The sequence below is a fragment of the Aedes albopictus genome, chromosome 1, assembly GCF_035046485.1.
Source record: "Aedes albopictus strain Foshan chromosome 1, AalbF5, whole genome shotgun sequence".
In the NCBI taxonomy this organism is placed as follows: domain Eukaryota; kingdom Metazoa; phylum Arthropoda; class Insecta; order Diptera; family Culicidae; genus Aedes; species Aedes albopictus.
In genome coordinates, this window is record NC_085136.1 from 40,799,239 (window position 1) to 40,817,406 (window position 18,168).

Sequence of the window (18,168 nt, forward strand, 5' to 3'; positions counted from 1 at the left end):
AATTCAAACCCTCTGCCGGAACGATTTCAGGGTACATACTACACATATTATACACATATAGTAGTTTCTATACGAAACCATCATTACTGCAAAGATTCTGTAATTTTATTGATGTACTACATTCAGAAAGCTAGTGCGAACTTTTGCCCCACAGCTACTGCAAACTTTTGCCCCACCGTCAAGGTTTTAACAATGTCCCTTTCTGCAAGAAGCACTAGTAGTTTATTGTTTATTTGAGTGCACCTCTTGAACGACTATGGAATAACGATTCTCCGACATCAAGAGATTTTGAGATTCTTCTTCTTCCAGTTACTACAAATTCTTATTCGAAAAAGCCCAAAAAATCTATCAAAACACCTAGAAACACATTTTTTCGCATAACTCTGCCACACCATAACGAAATCCTTCCAATTTTTGTTGACGAGTAACTGGCCTGATTATGTGTCGAACCCATGCAAATTTGTTTGGGTTCTTAACTCGTGTTCAGAAAAAGACCCACTGCGAACTTTTGCCCCGTGCGAACTTTTGCCCCGCATTACTCTACCTAATATTTCAAGTGCTGTATTTGTTATCGTAAAGTTATTGAATAGCAAACTAATAACATTTCTTGTTATTGAATGTTTCATTTGTTCGATGTCTTTATGATGCAATAGCAAATCCTGTTATTCGGTTATTTTCACGGCTAAACCAACAATTACTACATCAATACCAAACTCTGCTCAAATACCTCCAAATGTTATTGTGATGTTCTCATAACATTTTGTAGAATAACGCAGCAATAACAATTTTAGGTATTAGAGCACATGTTGCTCTTCGCATGGTATTTATAAGGTATGCCCTTCTGCTCGGGGACCCCAGTACAATCTGGAATACCTCCGGAATGGTTCCGGATATTTCATGGCCACTGCAGTAAGTCAATTTATGATCGACTGAGGGCGACTTCAAAAAAATCGAATGGAAATTTACGGAATGTCTGATCTTTCCCAAATTTGAATCACTACATAATACACAACTAGTTGGTAAACTCACTGTAAAAATTGAGACTATTTGATGCACTTTTCGAAAAGTTACAGCTGGTTGACCATTTTTTTCAAAAGTGAAAATTTTGCCTTTTATGATCATTTTCTCTATCCCCTGTAAAACTTTTCGGGATCCCAGCAACCAGAAGTTGACCCAAGCCGGTACGATACGTTGGGCAGGGCATGTTACAAGAATGATGTACAACCCTGCCAAGTTGGTGTTCGCTACTGACCCGGGTGGTACAAGAAGACGAGGAGCGCCGAGAGCACAATGGGAGGGCTAAGTGGAGCGTGGTCTCGCGGTGATTGGGAGTGACCAAGATAGGAGACCTAGTTATTGTTGCATACTTCTTATTCTTCTTCTGTATGGCTCTACGTTCTCACTGGAACTTGGCCTGCCTCTCTCCAACTTAGTGTTCTTTGAGCACTTCCACAGCTATTAATTGGAGGGCTTTCTTTGCCTGCCATTGCATGAATTTTGTACCTTGTGAGGCAAGCACTATGATACACTATGCCCAGGGAGTCGAGAAAATTTTCCCGAACGGAACGGGAATCGAACCCGCCGTCTCCGGATTGGCGATCCATAGCCTTAACCACTAGGCTAACTGGAGACCCAATTGTTGCATACTACTATTGTTGATTATGTGTTACATATTCTGATTGTGTGTTATTGTGTAAGTTAATGTATGTATGTATGTATAACATCAATACTAACCGTACGAGATTTTCAATCTCCATCAAGAATATGCTTCCGGCACATTTACAACACAACTTATGATCCACCCAAATTTAATTACTCTGACAAATGATCCACCTAAATGGTCACAGTTGTTAAGCGATTACTTCCAATTATCATTACCGTAAATAACGCGTCCACCGTCCATCATGCCGATCCATTTCCATTACAACGAACATTCCTGTCCTCCATTCGCACACACATTTGTCCACCTTGTCCATTTGTTCACCGCCAATCAATCCAATCCAGTATCGTCACCCTACAACATACTTCTGGCCCCGCAAATCCACCCACGACTTTCCACGCTGATTCACACGCGAAAAATTTATGATTACGATAACGACCCCATTTTCAGCGATGACGCCCAGCCGTCCGGGAGGGCTTTAAATTTAAATCATTAAAATTAATGCACCACTGAGTGTCCTTTCATCGGTGCACCTACGAAGGACGAACGGCGAGGCACACCGGACATGGGCTATCAATTTCAGATGAATGTACGACCTTCTGCACTGGCTGGCTGGCACGGCCATCAATGAACCGAAATTAAAAAAGTGCATTCAATCACCGCCTGGTCGACCCACGTCCACCCCCAAAATGAAACCACGGACGAATGCATCTGGACAGCGTTGCAACAGCCCTGTACACTGTGCAGTCTCCCAGTATTTATTAGACAATTGACAGAGTAAGTCGAGCGTGTAACCCTTTTTCACGCCACGCCGTCACGTATACCTAACCTCACTAATCCATTTTTCATCGCATCCCGGTCAATTCCGCGCCCGGTCCAGACTCGAGCGCGGTGCCGGAGGTTTTAATTAAATTGTTTTGACCAATGGAGGCCGAATCCATCGGGTCCGATTGCGTCGAAATACACAGATTAATTAGAATAAAAAGTGCGGCAAAAGCCTTAGCTGTGTGCCAAGCCGATGCGAATGCATCCTCTAAAAAGTGCACACGTGTCCGCCCCCTGGCTGTTGCCAATATGCAAACGAATGCATCCGAGTGCTGTTGCTTCAATTACACTTGCTTTCGCAAATGGGTCTCATTTTTCTTCGTTCCGTGGCGTGGTGACGTGGAAGCGTCCGTGGCATGTCAGTCAACTTGTCAAATGGTGGACAACCTCCCACTGCAGCATGTCGATGACGAGCACGGTGACGACGCCAGAGCAGGAAATGCAACCAAATTAAATGCATTCCGCATAAATGTCAGAACTAGACCTGTGCGCCGCCGCGCCACGCCGCCGCCGCCGACACTTTTTGTTCCACGCCGACGCCGACCGAGGTATCGGCGGCGCGCCATACGCCGCTGTTTGGCACGCCGCCGATTTTTATTTTTCGCGCCGATGATCAGTGTATGAACAAGATAAAGTTAACATAAAGATGAGAAAAAACAAATTCTTAAGATCACTATAATAAGAATTTGACTGTAATTATCGATTTCTCATCTGTAAATGTAATACGATCGCGAAAGCGAAAACCGATGATTCATATTCGGTTAGTATCTAAAATCGAATAGTACTTTGAAAATAATACTTTTAGGGAATATCAATAAAAGAAAACAATCACTTAAGTTATGCCTCCAAGAGATCCACCAAAGATTCCTCCAGAAAATTCTTCAGAAATTCCGGGAGTTTCATCATTTATTTATTTTAGGAGATTTCGACAGGAATTTCTACAGAAGTTTCTTTAGGAACTAGTCCAAGAGTTTCCTCAGAGATTCCTCCAGTGGATCCTTCAGGAATTCTTCTAGAATTCCAACAAGGGATTTCTTCTAACGTTTTGTAGGGATCGCTCAAGGAGATCCTTCAGGGATCACTCCTGGAGTTTCAGCAAGGGTTCCTACAGGAGTTCCTTCGGGGATTCCTCTTGGAATTACTTTGGGATGTCTCATGAAAAATTTTCAGACATTCTTTCAAGATTTCTTTCAAGAATTGCTATAGAAGTTCCTTTGGTGATCTCTCTAGCCTCCAGTTAGCCTAGTGGTTAAGGTTATGGATCGCCAATCCGGAGACGACGGGTTCGATTCCCGTCGGGAAAATTTTCTCGGCTCCCTGGGCATAGTGTATCATTGTACTTGCCTCACAATATACAAATTCATGTAATGGCAGGCAAAGCAAGCCCTTCAATTAATAACTGGGGAAGTGCTCAAAGAACACTAAGTTGAGCCACAAAGAAGAAGAAGGTGATCTTTCTAGGAGTTCGTTCGGGGATAGCTAAATAGATCCAGGAGGAATCAGGGATGCCTCCAAGCAGAGCGTTCATGATTAACAAAAAATTTAATCATGATTAATCATTGATGATTAAAATTCCAATTTGGGTGATTATTGATTATGATTAAATATTAATTTGATTTTTAGGATGATTAAAGATTATGATTAATGATTAAAATAGCATTTATCTGTGATTATTGATTATGATTAATGATTAAAAATGGCTCATTGATTAAAAATCATGATTAATCATGATTAATCAATCACAAAAAACTGGATATGATTAAAGTATATTTTTGTTTAACATGTTTTTGAAGTTTCAAAAGTAAAAGGTTACTCTGTCCAGGAGATTTTTGAAAAAAGAATCAAAAATTATATTATTTAGAACAGCATTTGAACCAATTTAAATTAGATCATATATTTTATATGATGAATCATTTTTGGAAATGATTGATTAATATATTTCCTTATGATTATGATTACTGATTAATTATTAGATTGCAAAAACAGTGTGATTAAGAATAATGATTAATGATTAAATGAGATTTTTTTGTGATTATGATTAATGATTTTGATTAATCTTAATCATTAATCATTAATCATGATTGAATTTATGATTAATCATTAACGCTCTGCCTCCAAGTGATCCCTAGGAATTCCCTCAAACGTATCTTAAACTATTTCAACAGAAGTTCGCTCAGGTATCCTTTATAAAGGCCCTTCAGACATTCTTCCAGAAGGATTCTTAAATGCCTTCTGGAGATACATCAAGAATTTAGTACAAAGTTCCATTAGGAATTCCTGCAGAGGTCTTAAGAAATTAGTTTAGGAGTTGTTGCAGGGATACTGAAATTCTTACAGAAGTTTCAACAGAAATCAGCCCAGGAGTTCGTTCAGAGATTACTCTAACAGTTTCAGTGATTCTTGCAGATATTTTTCGGAGATTGCTCATATATTTCTTCATGGATTCCTGTAGAAGTTCGTTCAGAAATTTTTTACTTCAGAGAATCTTATAGGAGGATTCGAGGGTACCTCCAAGAAAATTCAGAGATTCCACCAGAATTTTATTCAGGGGTTCCTATATAAGAGTTTCTATTAAGATTCCTTCTGGATATTCTTTGGGGATTCCTCGAGAAGTTCTTCCAGCAGTTCTTCCAGGGATCGCTCCTGTTTTTTTTTTAGATTGTAGATTAAGATTTTTCCAGGACGACTCACAGATACCCCAGGAGTTACATCAGAGATTTCCCCAGAAGCTCATTCAGGAATTCCTACAGAAGTTCCTTCAGGGAATCTTGTAGGAGTTCCTTCAAAAAAATTGTTAGGATTATAATCAGGCATAGCTCCAGGATATTCTTGAGGGATCTTTCATGGATTTTCTAAAGTATTCATTCACGATTTCCTTCTGGAGTTTTGGAGTTCTAGGAATTTTTAAACTCCTGCAAATCATTCTCCCTACCCGGAAAGATTCCCTTTGGGAGATTCCCACTGGAATTCCTGCAGGGATTTCTACTGTAGTTTTTTAGGGGATTCCTCCTGGACTTCCTTCAGAAACTCCTTCAGGAACTCCTGGAATTCTTTCAAGGATTCCACTTCAAATTCCTTCAGAGATTTTTCCTAGATTTTCTTTCGGGGATTCCTCCTAACCTAATATTCCGTCGTGGATTCATCATGGAATTCCTTCACGGTTTCCTCCTGGAATTCCCTTGGTGGTTCCTCCTAGAATTTCTTCGGAAGTTCCTCTTGGAATTGCTTCGGGGTATCCTTTTGAACCTCATCCGGGGATCCTTCCTAGACTTTATTAAGAGATTTCTCCTGGACTTCCTTCGGAGATTCCTCCTGGAAATCTTATTGGAATTTCTCCTAGAGTTCCTTCGGGAATCCTCCTGGACTTCATGGATTTCTCCTGAAATTTTTTCGGGGATTTTTCCTGAAATTCCTTCGGGGTTTCTTCTTGGAATTTCTTTTATGATTCCTCTTGGAATCCTCCTGGATTTCCTCCTGGAATCCTCCTGGATTTCCTTCAGGGACTCTTAATGGAATTCCTCCAGGAGGGCTCCCGAAATTCCTTCGGGTTTCCTTCTGGAATTCTTCTGGTGATTTTTTTCCTAGAATTCCTCCAGAAATTTGTCCGGAGATTTCTTCTATGCTTCCTATGGGGATTTCTCTTCAAATTCCTACGGGGTTTACTATTGAAAATCCTGAGTATTCCACTTAGAAATATTTCGGAGATTCCTCCCAGAATTCCTTCAGGGATTCCTCGAGGGGTTTCTCCTGCAATTTCTTCGGGAATTTCTCCAGGAATGTCTTCAGGAATTCCTATTGGAATTCCATCGGGTGTTACTTCTGCTTTTTCTTCAGGGATTCATCCAGGACTTCCTTTGGGGATTCCTTCTGGAATAAAAACGAAAATACCGTTGCGTCGGAGATTCCTTCTTAAATTCTTTCGAGGATTCCTTTTGGAATCTCTTTGGGAATTCCTCATAGATTTCCTTTGGGAATTTCTCCTCGAATTGCTTCGGAAATTCCTCCTGGAATTCTATCGGAGATTTTTTCTGGCTTCCTTCGAAGATTCCTCATGGAATTAGAATTGCTTTGGGATTTCCTTCTGGAATTCCATCTGTGATTCCTCCTCGAGAATTTCTTCTGGAATTCTTTCGAGGATTCCTCTTCAAACTCCTTCGATGATTCCTACTAGTACTCTCTGAGGAGTTTCTCCTGGAACTCCTGCAGAGATTCCTTCCGAATATTTTCAAAGATTTCTCCGAGAAATCATTTGAGGATTCTTTCTTGAATTCCCTTGGAAATTCTCACTGGAATTGGGGATTCCTGCTGAATTTTTTTTTGGGATTTGTGCTGCAGTTCATTCAAGATATCTTCTTGGAATTTCTCCTAGAATTATTTCCTACGAGGATTCCTCCTGGAACTCCTTCGAAAGTTTATCCCTAAATGCCTTCGGGGATTCCTCCTAAAATTCCTTGTAGGATTTCTCCTGAAGTTCCTTCAAGGATTCCTTCTGGATATTTTTCAATGGTTCCTGCTAGAAATTCTCTGGGGATTCTTTCTCGAATTCCATTGAAAAATCCTCCTGAAATTCCTTCATGGATTCCTCCTGGAATTCTTTCTGGCTTTCTTCCTGGAATTCTTTGGGTGATTTCTCTTAGAATTTATTTAGTGAAATCCTGAAATTCCTTCAGAAGTTCCTCACGTAATTCCTCCTGGAATTCCTTCTTGAACTTCTTTGGGGATTCCTTCCTTTTCCTCTTGGAATTCCTTCGGGGATTCCTCTTTAAAAATCTTTGAGGATTTCGCTTGCAATTCTTTCGAAGATTCCTCTCGGAATTCCTTCGGTGATTCCACCTGGGATTCCTGTAGAGATTTCTCCTGTCATTTTTTCGAAGATTCCTCCTAGACTTCCTTTGAAGATTCCTCCTGGAACTCCTTCGAGGATCCCTTCTAGAATTGCTTCGGGATCCCTCACGGAATTCCTCCCTCATGGAATTCTTCCGGGGATTTTTCCTAAAGTTCCTTCGGGAATTCTTCCTAAAAATCCATCGGGGATTTCTGCTGATATTCCATTGGGGATTCTTCCTAGAATTCCTTCGGGATTCCCTCTTGGGTTTCCTTAGGTAATTCCTCTTCAAATGTCTTCGGAGATTCCTCCTGGAATTCCTTCGAGGATTCCTCCTGGAATTTTTTGGGCAATTCCTCCTCGAATTATCTCACGGATTTCTCCTGGATTTTTTCAGAGATTCCTCATAATATTTTTCGAATTCCCTTGGAAATTTCCACTAGAATGATTTTGAGGTTTCCTGCTTGAAGTTCTTTGGGATTCTTCCCGGATATTTTTCGTCGATTCCTCCTAGAAATCGTTAAGGGATTTCTTTTCGAACTCCGTATGAAATTCGTTCGAAGATTCTTCCTGGATTTCCATCTGAAATTTCTCGAAAATTTCAATCAGGGATTTCTTTAGAGGTTTCTGCAGGGATTAGCCCAGAAGTTACTCCTGGATTCCTCCAGGAGTTTCTTTAAGGCTCCACCTGGAATTCCTTCTGAGATTCCTCTCTGAAATCATTCGGGGATTCCTTAGTGTAAATAGATGGACCTTATTATCAAATTGATTAGCTTCTGAAAATTCTAAGAAAACAAAACAGAAGCTGTAGCAAAATCGACATTTTATTGCCCTTCATTAGCAATGGAGTAATGCAACATGTACTACACTAAGGATACAGGTAATATTACAATAGGTCTAATCACTGTCGAAGTGACTGACCCGAACAGAAATAAAGAAGATATTTATTCAAACGTAATAGTCATGTATCATCAATAGTCATGAAAAAGCTCAGACTATAATTTGTAGAGCATAATGACAACTTCTTTGGTTTGCCAATATTGACATTATGGTCAAATTTTTGGTCACGCCGATTCACGCCGCCGCCGCCGCCGCCGAAAGCTGCCACCGGCGTGACGCCGATGACGCCGCCGCCGCCGGCCAAAAATGGCCCTCACGCCGCCGCCGAGGAAAATAAAGTCGGCGCACAGGTCTAGTCAGAACCCGGCCTTTGGGATGAATGGGTGTCGTCGCGCCAATGCAATGGCCACGTGGCGATGATGGCCTTTGATGGGTGCGGCTCATGTGGTGTAAATTTCATTAGGATTTTGTTTGAACTTTGGTCATGTTTATGGGTTTGCGAGCATGATGAGGATATTGAATAAGGGAACATCAATAGGGTTATCAAAAAAATGGCACCAACTACACCAACGAGTTTTTATGGTAATTCCTCCAGGAGCTCCAAAAATAACTCTGGGATGCTTCAAGAATGCCTTCAGGAGTCACTTCAGAAATTCATTGATAGGGCTCTTCCTGGCAACTATAAGGAAGGAATAGTTCCTTCCAGCAGCCCTCCAAGGACACTCTGATAAACTTCTAAGAGTTTCTGCTGGGATACCCCCAAGAGTCTTTTTCTCGAGGATTCCTTCAGAAGTACGGTTTTATGGGGTATTTAGGACTTTCTTCTGGAATTTCCACCAAGATTACCTTCCTAGATTTTTTCATGGGTTCTATCTGGGATTGCCCCACCAACTCGTTCGAAGGTTTTTTTTCGGATTCTCCCAATTCTGAGATGGGCTGCAAAACGGTGAGTCGATAAGGAGAGCGTTCAATATAGCTCTGGTCCTCACAAGTTCCTACCTCATGCTTCCACGGGTCAAACGATGACAAAGACCGCCAGCTAAGAGTTGTGTGCTTAGCTGGTAGCGCAGCCTGGGCACTGTTGTCCTTCTGACTTCAGCTAGATTGAGGAGGTACGATCCGAGTGTCTGTTCACCAAGGAAGTGCGGCTCAAACAGCGTCTATTCTGGCATCCAGCGGCTGAGTAAGAAACGCTGCACCACGCCCAGCTAGATCCAAGGTGGTAGTCCCATCAGCGTGGTCATCCTAGTGTTGGTTGGGACGTTAAACAGAACTGGCACGATGGCCCTACGGCGAGACAGGAGTGTTGGCGTAGGCCCAATAAGCCACCCGTAAAAATCCCCATTGCGAATAACATAGGAGAAAATACGACTCGATACAATCGGCAAAGACCCACGCGACGAAATAAGGACTACGATTGGAAACTTGGAACATGGAATTGCAAGTCACTAGGTTTCGCAGGATGTGATAGGATAATCTACGACGAACTACATCCCCGCAACTTCGACATCGTGGCGTTGCAGGAACTTTGTTGGACTGGACAGAAAGTGTGGAAAAGCGGGCATCGAGCGGCTACCTTCTACCAAAGCTGTGGCACCACCAATGAATTGGGAACAGGATTTATAGTGTTGGGCAAGATGCGACAACGTGTGATCGGGTGGCAGCCGATCAACGCAAGGATGTGCATGTTGAGAGTTAAGGGCCGTTTCTTCAACTACAGCATCATCAACGTCCACTGCCCACACGAAGGGAGACCCGATGACGAGAAAGAAGCGTTCTACGCGCAGTTAGAGCAAACATACGATGGTTGCTCGCCGCGTGACGTGAATATCGTTGTCGGCGACATGAACGCGCAGGTAGGAAGGGAGGAAATGTACAGACCGGTAATCGGGCGAAACAGCCTGCACGCCGTATCGAATGATAACGGCCAGCGATGCGTAAACTTTGCAGCCTCCCGTGGTATGGTAGTCCGAAGCACCTTCTTTCCCCGTAAAGATATCCACAAAGCCACCTGGAGATCACCCGACCACCAAACAGAAAACCAAATCGACCACGTTCTAATCGACGGTAAATTCTTCTCGGATATAACCAACGTCCGCACATACCGCAGTGCGAATATAGATTCGGATCACTACTTAGTCGCTGTATGCATGCGCTCAAAACTTTCGACAGTTATCACCACGCGTCGAAGTCGAACGCCGCGGCTCAACATCGAGCAACTTCGTAACGTAGAAGTGGCTCAAGACTACGCGCAGCAGTTAGCAGTGGCCCTACCAACGGAAGAGCAGCTTGGCGCAGCTACACTTGAAGATGGCTGGAGGGACATCCGATCCGCCATAGGTAGTACCTCGGCTACAGCACTAGGCTTCGCGACTCCGAATCACAGAAACGACTGGTACGACGGCGAATGTGAACAGTTGAAAAACGAGAAGAATGCAGCATGGGCGAGAATGTTGCAACACCGTACGAGAGCGAATGAGGCACGTTACAAACAGGCGCGGAACAGGCAGAACTCAGTCTTCCGGATGAAGAAGCGCCAGCAGGAAGAACGAGATCGCGAAGCGATGGAAGAGCTGTACCGCGCTAAGGACACACGAAAATTCTACGAGAAGCTGAACCGCTCGCGCAGAGGCTTTGTGCCACAAGCCGACATGTGCCGAGATAATCACGGGAATATTCTCACGAGCGAGCGTGAGGTGGTCGAGAGGTGGCGGCAGCATTACGATGAGCACCTCAATGGCGACGTTGCAAGTACCGAAGATGGCGTGGTAACAGATCTAGGAGTATGTGCACAGGACGAAAGACTTCTGGCCCCTGACCTTCAAGAGATTGAGGAGGAGGTTGGCCGGTTGAAAAACAACAAAGCCGCTGGAGCAGATCAACTACCAAGCGAGCTTCTAAAATACGGTGGAGAAGCACTGGTGAGAACACTACACTGGGTCATTACCAAGATTTGGGAGGAGGAAGTATTACCGGAGGAATGGATGGAAGGTATCGTGTGTCCCATCTACAAAAAGGGCGACAAGTTGGATTGTGGAAACTACCGCGCGATCACACTACTGAGCGCTGCCTACAAGATACTCTCCCAAACTTTATGCCGCCGTCTATCACCGATTGCAAGAGAGTTCGTGGGGCAATATCAGGCTGGCTTCATGGGTGAACGCGCTACAACGGACCAGATGTTCGCCATCCGCCAGGTGTTGCAGAAATGCCGCGAATACAACGTGCCCACACATCACTTGTTCATCGATTTCAAACCGGCGTATGATACAATCGATCGAGATCAGCTATGGCAGATTATGCACGAATACGGATTCCCGGATAAACTGATACGGTTGATCAAGGCGACGATGGATCGAGTGATGTGCGTAGTTCGAGTATCAGGGACACTCTCGAGTCCCTTCGAATCTCGCAGAGGGTTACGGCAAGGTGATGGTCTTTCGTGCTTGCTGTTCAACATTGCTTTGGAGGGTGTAATAAGAAGAGCGGGGATAAACACGAGTGGGACGATTTTCACGAAGTCCGTTCAGCTGCTTGGTTTCGCCGATGATATTGATATTATTGCTCGTAAATTTAAGACGATGGCGGAAACGTACATTCGACTAAAGAGGGAAGCCAGGCGAATCAGATTAGTCATTAATGTGACGGTGATGAAATCGAGGCGGTTGAAGAATTCGTGTACTTGGGCTCACTGGTGACCGACGACAACGACACCAGCAGAGAAATTCAGAGGCGCATTGTGGCAGGAAATCGTGCCTACTTTGGACTCCGCAGAACTCTACGATCGAATAAAGTTCGCCGTAACACGAAGTTAACCATCTACAAAACGTTGATTAGACCGGTCGTCCTCTATGGGCACGAAACATGGACCCTACGTGCAGAGGACCAACGCGCCCTTGGAGTTTTCGAACGGAAGGTGTTGCGTACCATCTACGGCGGAGTGCAGATGGAAGACGGGACTTGGAGAAGGCGAATGAACCACGAGCTGCATCAGCTGCTGGGAGAACCAACCATCGTCCATACCGCGAAAATCGGGAGGCTACGGTGGACGGGGCACGTCATCAGGATGTCGGATAGCAACCCGACTAAAATGGTTCTCGAGAGTCATCCAACCGGTACAAGAAGACGTGGAGCGCAGCGAGCTAGGTGGGTCGACCAAGTGGAGGACGATCTGCGGACCCTACGCAGAGTGCGGAACTGGAGACAAACAGCCATGGACCGAGTGGAATGGAGGCGGCTACTATGTACAGCAGAGGCCACCCCGGCCTTAGCCTGACCGGTAAGTAAGCAATTCTGAGATTTCTTCAAAACTCCCTTCCAGGATTCTTTCTCAGATTCATCCAGGAGATACTTCTAGGATTACTCCAGGAATCGCTGAGACTTTGAAACAGTTCCTTTCGAGATTCTTCCAGGAATTTCAGAATTCCTTCCCATACTTCTCCAAGCATGTCTTCTGTAATTCCTCCGAAATTTCTGCAGATATTCCTCCGGAGATTCCTCCAGGAATTCCTTCGGGGATTCCTCTACGAAATGCTTCGTGATTCCTCCAGAAATTCTATCGGGGATTCTCTCGGGTGATTCGTCAAGGATTTTTTTTCGCGGCGTCCTCCAGAAATTCCTTCGATGGTTCTCCCAGCAATTTCTTCGAGGATTCCTCCAGGATTTTTTTCGGTTATCCTGGATAAATCTCTTGGTAAATTTCTAAAGGAACTCTCGGACGAATCATCAGAGAAATTCCTGGAGGAATTTCTGGAGGAATTTCTGGAGGAATTTCTGGAGGAATTCCCGACAAAATTCCTTGAAGAATTTCATAAATTCTTGGAAAAATCTCCGGAGGAATCCACGGAATAATTCCTAAAGGAATTCCTGCAAAAAATCCTGTAGTAGTTCCGGTAAGAATTCCTGTAAATATTCTTGGAGGAATTCCTTGAAGAATTCCTCAAAGAAACTCCTGGAAAACTGCCTCATGGTAGAATTCCCGAAGGAATTCTTGAAAGAATTCCTGGTTTTATTCCTGGAGGAAATCCTAGAAAAATCCCAAAAGAATTCTTGGAGGAATCCTCGAAAGATTTCATGGAATAATCTCCAGAGGAATCCCCGAAAAGAATTCCTGGATTAATTTCCGGAACTCCGTAGGGGAGGAGTCCTCGAGAAAATTCCATAAGGAATCCCAAGAGGTATTCCTGGAAGAATTCCTAGAGAAATTTCTGGATGAATTCTTGGAGGAATTCCCAAAGGAATTATTGGAGGAATCCTTGGAGGAATTACTTCAGAAATCCCCAGAGGAATTCGTGGAGTAAATTCTCTCTCAGATCACAAAGAGCTTTCCTTAATAGCATTTTTTCCTCCGAATTTGTAGCTTATTTTTGGGCAAACATGCTAGTTGCTCATATGATCATCAGAAATATTTCCTTCTTTTTATCATTGGCTGTTCTTTCTAGTTTTGACACTGAGAAACCAGTTGGTGTTAAAACTGTGATTTGTCAGAGATCTTTCCATCTTTGAATCAATGGCTGATGAGGATAACAATGGCATGCTCACTTGAGCTCATCATTCGTTTTTCGGTCAAACGGCATTCGGGCAAATGACCCGGAACCGTATTTATACTTTCTCCATATCGTCGCCATTTTGGATCCGTCCACGACCCAGTTGCCGTTACTGGCGGCCGGCGAGTACTCAGAATGGATTCGCTATGATGACAATATCCGTCTCTCACTCAGCGCTTTTGCGCTACGTCACCACTGCAGTGGTTCAGGTTTTACTGCGCTTTGAATTGTCAGCTGAGGCTCTCTTGAAGGCCGGACACAATGGACCTCCCGTTTGATGCTTATTGTTCGGGGATTTTTTGGAACAAACCAAAAACACGGGTTATGAGGGTTTGGTTTGTTGGCTCGTCCTTGTACCTTGTGACCTTCACCTCCACATTGCCTACACTACTTGCACCAACTTTGCAGTTCCATGGCTTATGTTCTGCTTCAAAACTCTTGAAGCAGGCTTCCGGTGGCTCATGTATGCTCATCCGACATACCGGCCAACCTACCTACAGCTTCTTCAACGTAACGGACTAATTGGCATCCGCCACAGATAGCTGAGGCGAGGCCATCCGCGTCTCTTTCCGTAGCCGGACGGCTGCGGTGGCCACCAATACCTCACACTTATCCCGCAATGCCGTGACAAGCTCTTCCGCGTGTGTGATCTCGTCCAGGCTTTTTGCCTTCAGATACGCTCCAGCGGCGAAAGTCTCAGCATTACACTTTCACCAAGAAACTTTTCCGCCAGAGCCTTGTATGCGATGTTCTTCCGGGTTTTGTTACCGTTAAGCTCGGCGTCGATTCCAACATCCGTGAGCTTGGCATCGCTACTCACCGCCTTCATGACTTCGGAGTCTCTGGGTACTGTGACTCATCCGTATCAATATCAAGATGACGTCAACGCAAGGTTGCAAGCCCCTACTTCCATCAATCTGAGATGAGCCGGTTCCTGGCCCTACGAGCGCCACCTGGTAGCTCATCCTTTAACAGCTGCCTCGCGCGTTTCTTCGATTGCTTGTTATTGGCGACCTCGTTTGGCGTACGCCAACCGCGAAGGCAAAGTCCTCACGACTTCACGAGTTTTGCCGCTGCCGCAGCTCCTCTAATGTTTTCTCTCCTTGGGAGAGACCAAGCCAATCCGCTACTCGAGAAGGGGTTATTCTCACCACTATCAGAGGGACTTAGGAATAAATCCCGACACTTCAAGAAGAATCCCACGAGAAATACTGGAGGAGTTTTTTCTAGATTCTGCTGGGGCAATTTCAGGAGAAACTTAGGTTGAAACCCCTTAAGAAACTCCAGAAGGATTGCCTACCCAACGAACATTTTCAGCGCTATAAGCTTCAGTCATTTGCTTTCTGTTGTATAACCATCGAATAAAAGCAGTCAAAGCTGAATAAAAAGGATGCTAGTCAAATATAAATCATAAGCTTTTCAGAAATCCATCACTTGTCACTAGGGTTGCCTTCACTCCACTCTATTCCAACTCCGGGAGATTTCCCGGAAGATGTGAAAACTTGAACAAATCGAATAAGAGTCCCCACTAACAAAACAGCTGCTACTATACAGTACAGTTCGTCATACTGACAAATCCACAAACCAGCAGCGCTTTGAAGGCCGTTATGCGATTTCATTACAGCTAGAAGTTTTGATAAAGAAACTGTTGGTATGCCAACACGGCTTGTTGGATGTAAACATTATTGTTAAAACAAACTTTAAGCGGAATATGCATATATGTAGCTACTACAGTAGACGTTCGGTCGGTGTAAACGGTTTAACTGCAATGCTTTTTAACTGCAAGTCCGGTAAGTGCAACAAATCTGCAGTTATCGCACCGCTATCCGTCAAAATCGTGCGCCAAGTTAGCCCAAATGAACAGTCGAATGGATTTTGCGCTTATTTAACGTCAATTGATGGGTTGTTGACGTCTATCTGACGTTGCAGTTATCGAATTTTGTTCGCTAAGTGAAACGTAAACATGTTGCAGTTATCGAACGTCTACTGTACACAAATTCTTTACAGCTATCCATCTCGATGCTGTGAAATTATTTGGGTTGCCTTTATTGCACTTTAATTCAATGCCGGAAGATTTGTCGGAAGATGTGCAAATCGAGCAAGAGTCCCAGCCAATACAACAGCTGCTTTTATACAGTACGTTTTGTAATGTTGCCAAATACACATAACAGCAGCGGTTCGTAGCTGTTTAAAGAACAGTCTTTCAGCTAGAAGCTGTGACGAAGAAGCTTTTGGCGCAACCACACAGCTTGTTCACTGTAAACATTATTGCGTTTGACATTTCACAAGCTTTTGCAGCAAGGTGAAATTGGGTAAGGTTTCTTGTGGCACAATTATGAAGCCTTGTCTGGAGTAAAACAAAACGGGCTATTTTCTATGCTATTTAAATATAGCAGTGTGGCAGCGAGGACATCATCGGGACCAGTGGGTACGGAGATCGGGAGTTCGATTCCAAATAGCGGTAAGTACTTAAATTATTCAATTTAAAAAAGCGATAATTCCAGCTACACATGTATTGCGTCACGGTATCCATAACCTAAATATATTTAGTCGATTAATTAGGGGATGACGTATAACTATTATGTAACAATTGCAAAAAGGCTGAAAAGCGTCTTTTCAAGATGTTATTCAGTTAGTGGTAACATAGGAGCCGAGAAAAGAGCTATGACTCGGTGGCATAGAAGCTGCTCGCACAGCATATACACATGTGGATTAAGCTCGCCAGACTCATTGGTATAAGGCTTGCATAGAAGCTTCCGTCCATATGTACAACACAGTAACTCAGCTTCCTCAAATATTGAGGACGCTTTGTTGACGTTTCACAATAAATGTTAGTTGGGTAGACAAACATTTTCAGTAACTTTGAGGGGAACTCCAAGTAAACATTCAGGAGAATAACTGGAAAAGTCCTGGTAGGAGTTCCATGGGAAATCTTCAGAATAACAGCATAAGGAATACCGGAAAACCAATAACGGAGAACTTGGAAGATTCTCAGAGAAAAATTACAGAAGGAATACCTGTAGAAATCCCAAGGAATAGTCCAGAAAAAAAAGTATAAGCTCCTACAGACATTTGGAGAGGATTTTCAGGAGAAATTTCGAAATATACTGCTTAAAAAATCTTCGGAGGAATCACTTGGAGTGACCCAAAAAGGAGTGAAGGAGAACCGCCCATGCAATATTTTCAAGTCAAGAAGGCTCGAGAAAATTCATTTAACCATCTTCATGAAAACAAATTAGGATCAATAGGGATCAATATGTTCTGTTTTACGGTTTTCAGGACCTCACTTAACCCTAAAAGGGATACCTTCATGGCCTCAGTTTCGTCACCTCGCTGAGTGTGTTCCATCAAAGACGAGCTCTGAAAGGCGCCTGGGGTCCGATGGACCCCAGGTATCCCTTTTAGGGTTAAATTAACCTGCAGAAATGGGGGGAGGGGACCTCTAGGGGAAGTCTCACCAGACAATAACTAAGGTACACCGGGGAAAGTTGAAACACGAAGTTTTGAAATAGTTTTCAATACAATTTGGAAATTTTATGGAGTTATGGTATTCAAGCTGTGTACCATTATTGTATAACATCATGTAAACCCGTTGTTCCATCTTGCCCCACCCGTTTCAACTTGCCCCAATGTACCTTATCCCAAGAGAAACTTCTTTAGAAGTCCTAGGAAAAATCCCACAATTTTTTTTTTTTGAAGAAATCTCGGGAGGAATACTGGAGAAATCATTCGAGGAACTTTAGAAGTATATTCGGGAAATCGCCTGGATGACATTTCAACAGGAAATTTTGGAATAATCATGGGACAAACTTCGGGAAACCTTGGAGTGAATCATGGAAGAGATGTCAGATGAAATTCAGGAACACATCTCGGAAGAGCTGCTGAACAAATCTCAGAAAGAATCCCGAGTGAAACTATGAGATGAATGTAAAAATCTGGGTACGAACCACCTTCAAAAAAATTAAGAAAGATGAGAAGCTTCAATTTAAAGTTCCCTTACAAATTTTAAAAAGAGTTTCAATTTTATTTCTCCATCACATCACAAATGCTTGTAACAAATCTCAAGATGTCCATTTCAAAAAGCAATCCATTTGCCTCATTTCCCCGGTCGTCCAATTTAGTGCTTGTTTCCATTATTGTCGCCGATCCTTGTTCCCTTTTTTCATGAAAATAGGCATCTCAACAATTCCGGCAAATATTTCCCACTTCAGCTCACCGCTGGAATTTTCCATTGTCCAGCATCAGACGACGACGGATCCTAATGCGAAACGAATCTCCCTACTCACTGACTGACTGACTGGGTTCAAACGTGCCCGGCAAACACCCATTATCATTATCGCGGCGACCGAACCACTTCAGCTTGCCCAAGTGGAAATCCCGCATCTCGTTCCGTTTTTTTTCCTTTCAGGAACCGGTGCAAACAATATGCATTCGAAAAAAGACGACGGCGGATCTGACCCCATCTTGGTCAC